Genomic DNA, 6,000 nt, shown 5'->3' with positions numbered 1-6,000 from the left:
ATGGGACTAATGGGCCAAACTTGGGGTACTTTGACATAGTGTGGGGATAAGCAATATATGGTCATATGGTGTCACAGAATCCCCAATAGTTATTTATAAAAAATATTTTCTTGATGGAGTATGTATACATACAATTTTAAGGGATGACATTTAGGTTGTACACTAAACGTTATCATCCCACAGGTGTCCCCCCTCTGACAAAGAACCGCCTGCACTTCTTCTGATGGGACACGGAGTGCCGCCATGTCCGAGGTGGGGGGTGGCGGCGGGCGCCGCCGCCTGGTGGATGAAGAATTCACGCTGCAGGTATATCCTGGCAGCATCTCACATGATGTCATCTACTGCCCAGTTCCCGCCCGATGGCACACAACAGCTGCTGATGTCATCGACGCCCTCATTGCGGCACTGCGCTTGGATCGGGCCAAGTTCTACGTGCTGGCGGAGGTGAAAGAGTTCGGTGGAGAGGAATGGATCCTTAACCCTACTGACTGCCCTGTTCAACGCATGATGCTGTGGCCTAGACTTGCGTTAGAGGCTCGTGGGTCTGGAGAGGACTACAGATTCCTCCTTAGGGAGAAGAATATTGATGGTTCTATCCACTATGGGAGCCTCCACTCCTGGTTGAAAGTGACGGAGGAGCGCCGGCGCATGGTAGAAAGAGGTTTCTTTCCCCAGCAACAGGGACCAGAGTGTGAGGACCTGTGTGGGCTACCAGATCTTAGTGAGAGGGCTTTGCTGGAGACACTTAAAACACGTTTTCGCCAAGAGAAAATCTATACCTATGTGGGGACCATTCTGGTAGCAGTTAATCCATTCCGTTTTTTGCCCATTTACAATCCCAAGTATGTGAAGATGTATGACAACCGAAGATTAGGGGAACGAGAGCCTCACATCTATGCAGTGGCAGATGCTGCCTACCACACAATGCTTAGGCGTCAGCGTAATCAGTGCATTGTCATCTCTGGAGAGACTGGCTCTGGCAAGACCCAAAGTACCAATTTCCTCATCCACCATCTGACGGCACTGAGTCAAAAAGGATATGCCAGTGGAGTAGAGCAGATCATACTAGGGGCTGGCCCAGTGCTTGAGGTGAGAGCAAAAGTTTGGCGATCATGCAATATTAAGGCTCGTCATATAAACTGCAATTTCAACCATCTTATTAACGGGGAATTGTTAAAACAGTTGCGTATATTACTGACATTACTTTATCATGCATTAAACATGAAATTACACTGTAGATGAAGTTTTGTGAAAGAGGTAGGTACGACAGACATAATAAAATTATTATTGGTAACAGTACATTTTTTGACCTCAAATTTCTCTGAGATGGAGAAGGGTATTGCTACTGATTCAAATTATCAGAGATGTTGAGTAATTATCATTTTTAAGAAGAAAGGGGTTATTTTAATTCAGTGTACTATTGCATCATCCTATTATTTCTTCTTCTTATATCTCCTCTCCTATTTGTTTGGTGTGTGACATTCAGGCTTTTGGAAATGCCAAGACTTCACAAAACAACAATTCCAGCCGCTTTGGAAAGTTCATCCAAGTCAACTATCATGAAACAGGGACTGTGCGCGGGTGAGTGCATTGAGCGTTTTCATTTGTATGCACTGTTTTTTTTTTCTTCTTCCTATATGAATAGGTTACGCTGTTGTTAATAATGTTGGTGCCTTTTAAATCAGTCATTGTCGTATGACCATTCTTGTCTTCTCAGAGCTTATGTTGAGAAATACCTTTTGGAAAAGTCAAGGCTGGTTTATCAGGAGCAGCTAGAGAGGTAATTGGAACCCTTGCCATCTTAGTAAATAATTGTTTATTTGATGTAGACCTCCAGGCAAGAAAGATGTTACAATAGGAGAATGTATTTTGCACGGCCTTTGTTCTACATTTAGTTCGGTTGATGTATTTAACTTTATTTTGTAAAATATTAGCCCTTGACGCAACTACTCCAAAGACTAATTTAACACTTTAAAGACACAGGCTATTTTACACCCTGGGATGCAAACAGTTTCAGCGTTTTGCTGTGTCTTTGTCCAACCCTTGTTTGCCTTTTTCTCGTTTAGTGTACCCACGCAAGTTTTTCAGGGAAAGTAGGGGTTTATTTTTAACCATACCTGCATGTATGACTTAGGCCGAGACCGGCCATCTGGCACACTGAACAAATGTTCAGTGGGCCCTGGCCAACAGTGCTCCAATAAAGCACGCAGCTGGGCATATCAAGCCGTTGGCCGCACCTATGTCAAAGGCATGACAAGTCCCGTAGGGTAGGGAGCCACTGCGGAAAAAGGAATCTAAAAAGCTGCAGTTTATTAGGCCATGTGTCGAGAAATGACCAGCAATTTTTTATGAAAAAGCCCAAATAGGTTTGTAAATGTTGTTATGAGCAAAGCCATAAATTCCATGGGGCAAGAGGAATAGCAGGCCCAAGTGAGCGGGGCACTTGAGCCACCTGGTGGCAATGCCCTTGTGCCCCTTTGTACTTCTGTTTTGGAAGTAGATGTGACATTCAGAAGACTGCATAGGCTAAAATGAACTAATGGGAGCCCTATGCCAGCTGGAGGAATACATACAACCATACCTCCCTAAATGCATTTGTAGTGCCTAGGACTGTTGTACGTTTATATTTTATTATTCTAAATTGTCTACACAATACTCTACAGGAATTACCATGTCTTCTACTATCTGCTGGCTGGAGCCAGCGAGGAGGAAAAGTCAGAATTTCACCTAGAGCGTCCTGAAAACTATCACTACTTGAACCAGGTGAGACATAGACAATGATATAGTAGATGTAAATTGGTAGCATTGGCACATTGCCAAAGGCCCTGCATAAAGAGTACCTCTTAGAGCCATTGTCGGGCTCATTGTATGGTTCTAGCATGTAGAAAGCGTTAAGGTAAATTGAAAGATGCTGCTCTACATCCAACAATGTGTTTTGCTCATGCATTTTTAGAGAATACGGAAGCCGCGTAGGCAGAGCTGGGGAGAAAGTGATTGTGAAGATGAAATTGTGAGTATTATGTCACCATGTTATATGTTAAGCCTTTGAATTTTGTTAAGGCAGTGTAATGCTTTTTTAGAATGCGTAGGCTTTATATAAGTGCTTGTGTATATATTTTACCTAAGTATGACCAGTACTTAAATAATCTGTTTTCCTTATCTCACAGAGGGTGAGGGGAGGGATGCTGGTTTTTATGGTGTAAGAGATTTATATGTTTTTGGCAAGTAAGCCAAAGAAGAAACACCAGGCGCCCTTGTTTACGTATTCCTACTATATCAGCCCTACGAAGCTAAACATGCAATTCTACCCTTGTTGTGCACCATGCTTTGTTATTATTTATGCTGTGTGCAGCGCTGCTGTAGGTTTTTTTTTTAAACTGTGAGACTGTTGTGCGTTGCAGGACTCCTTGGGAGGGGAAGGTGAGGATCTGAGACATGATTTTGAACGTTTGCAATTGGCAATGGAAATGGTCGGGTTTCTGGCAGCCACACGAAAACAGTGAGTAAGCCGATTAGGGGTACCGTTGAGTTTGGGAGAAGAGTAGCCCAATTTCCTCCCAATAACACAATATTTCATAGCAGTTATTACTGCCTATATAAGCTCTTCTGTAATTTCTGAGCAGATCATAAAATGCGGTGTAGATGGGGCCTTATAGTACCTTGTATTCTCTCCTTCGTGCTGGACAGTTCCTCTCCATATTTAAATTTTTTTCCTGTTTATTCTTCTACAGGATTGTGTCTCTCCTGTCTGCGATCCTTCACCTTGGAAACATCCAGTACAAAAGAAAGACCTATCGAGATGAATCCATTGATATTTCAAACCCGGAGACGCTGAGCATAGTCTCCGAGCTGTTGAAGGTAATGGCAGCTTACAGTTCTGCAGAGGAAAAAGATGCCAAGTCTCCACCAGAAATTAATTCTTTACGATAGTTGAAGAATGTGACAGCTGCTAAAAATGGCTTAGCCCACCCAGACTGCCATATTATCTGCAAACAATAAATCCACATACACTAGTTTTTGGCTTTTTATATTCACTATAGATGCTTTGCATCTTTCCCACAAAGTATTGAATTTCCATAACATATTAATGTCTACTGCCTCTGTTGGATGATGTTTAATAAATTTGCAATTTCTTCCAAATGGCCACATTCCAGTTTTAGAGGAGTTACACCCTGAAATGCAGCTTAAAAGCTTTTTATAATGTTATGTATATGTATGTACACACACACACACGCACTTACTTTCATGCCTGGACAGAACTATGCTTCAGACTGAATAATGTGCTGTTTTTAATTGGGTTTATACACATAGTTTCCATGAAGTCCCCAGTACTGACTATGCAAAGCAAAATACCTTAATGGGGCTCCTAGTGTTACTGCTTTAATACAGTTTTAAAAATCATAATCCAAACTGGTGGCAAATGTGTAGTAATATGTTCTGTAAGCTTACTGTTGTATTATTGTTTGATGAAACTATGCAAGAGAAATAGGTTGGGAAGGGCTGATAATGGAGTTGGCAGGGACAAGCTTTGGCTGCTCTAATTTCAACACTTTGGGGCTACTTTTTCATCTGTTTCTCTGTTTTGAATACTTCTAAATCAGATACATTGACCGGATCCTTTCAGTGATCCAGTTGTGGATTTCTATGCAGTGTGTTTTGGAAAATGTGTTTTTGAACAGGATTCTGTATTGTGCATTGAGGGTATTGTCCATGTTTTGAAGTGGTGGTATTGGTAGGCCATTTATTTGGACTTGAACCCAAGCCCAGACATTGTTAGCCTGGAGCATATCCATTACTACATACCCAAAATGCATGGAAAAGGGAAATATATTCCTGCAGAGCTTCTCAATGCAGTTTAGAACTTTAAAGTGTTTGATTGCAAGCTCGTAAGAGCAGGGCCCTCTATTTGTTTTGTATTGGTATATGTTATTGTGTGTGATTTTCAAATCATTTTACTGCCTCTTATTGTAACAGCACTACATTAGGGCTGAAACAACTAATCGATAAAATCGATAATAATCGATTATGAAAATCGTTGGCAACAAATTTCATCATCGATTAATCGAATCGATTTTTATCGATTATAAAAGGAGGTTTTTTTCAGAGCAAATGCTCTGAAAAACTCCTCTCCTTATAATAATCCGATCTCAAACAGAGATCGGATTATAACACCGGAATCCAGATCCCGCTGCAGGAGACCTGGATTCCCCTCACTGTCGGCCGGTCTCTCACTTCCGTCTGTCTCCCCCCTCCCATACACCCCTCTGACTCCTCCCCCTCCTCCTCCAAGGACTTTTACTGCAGCTTCATAGAAGCCACAGTGTAAGTGAAGGGCAGTAACGGAGGCTGTCTGTGCGATGCAGACACTCACAGGCTGACAGAGAATCATCCTCTCTGTCAGCTGGTGGGGGTCTGCATCGCACAGACAGCCTCCGTTACTGTCAGTAACGGAGCCGGGTAGAGAGGCAGAGCGGTGTATGGGAGGGGGAGGAGTCAGAAGGGTGTATGGGAACCACCCTCCCATACACCACTGTGGCTCCTCCCCCTCCCATACGCCACTCTGCCTCTCTGCCTCTCTACCCGGCTCCCTGGTGTCTAGTGAAGATCCGTTGCTGACAGGAGGCAGAGTGGAGTATGGGAGGGGGGGAGGAGGCAGAGTGGAGTATGGGGGGGGGAGGAGGCAGAGTGGAGTATGGGAGGGGGAGGAGGCAGAGTGGAGTATGGGAGGGGGAGGAGGCAGAGTGGAGTATGGGAGGGGGAGGAGGCAGAGTGGAGTATGGGAGGGGGAGGAGCCAGAGTGTTGTATGGGAGGGGGAGGAGGCAGAGTGGAGTATGGGAGGGGGAGGAGCCAGAGTGGTGTATGGGAGGGGGAGGAGCCAAAGTTGTGTATGGGTGAGTTATAGTTGTGTATGGGGGGTATTATGAATTTCAGGGCATATAGGGGGTATAAGGCATATCGATATTAGGCATATCAGGGGGTCATAAAACATCTTGGGGTAA

The 6,000-nt window shown here is 43.7% G+C and overlaps 1 pseudogene; it reads left to right on the top strand.

Moving 5' to 3' along the window:
* The first annotated feature begins 243 nt into the window (after window positions 1–243).
* LOC149297656 (unconventional myosin-IXa-like) overlaps window positions 244–6,000 on the top strand; it is a 40,030-nt pseudogene continuing 34,273 nt past the window's right edge.

Source organism: Sceloporus occidentalis, unplaced genomic scaffold, assembly GCF_023333645.1.
Source record: "Sceloporus occidentalis isolate IW3139 unplaced genomic scaffold, rSceOcc1.0.p SCAF_37, whole genome shotgun sequence".
In the NCBI taxonomy this organism is placed as follows: Eukaryota; Metazoa; Chordata; class Lepidosauria; order Squamata; family Phrynosomatidae; genus Sceloporus; species Sceloporus occidentalis.
Note: the sequence above shows the minus strand (reverse complement) of the source record. Positions and strands in the feature narration are given on the sequence as shown.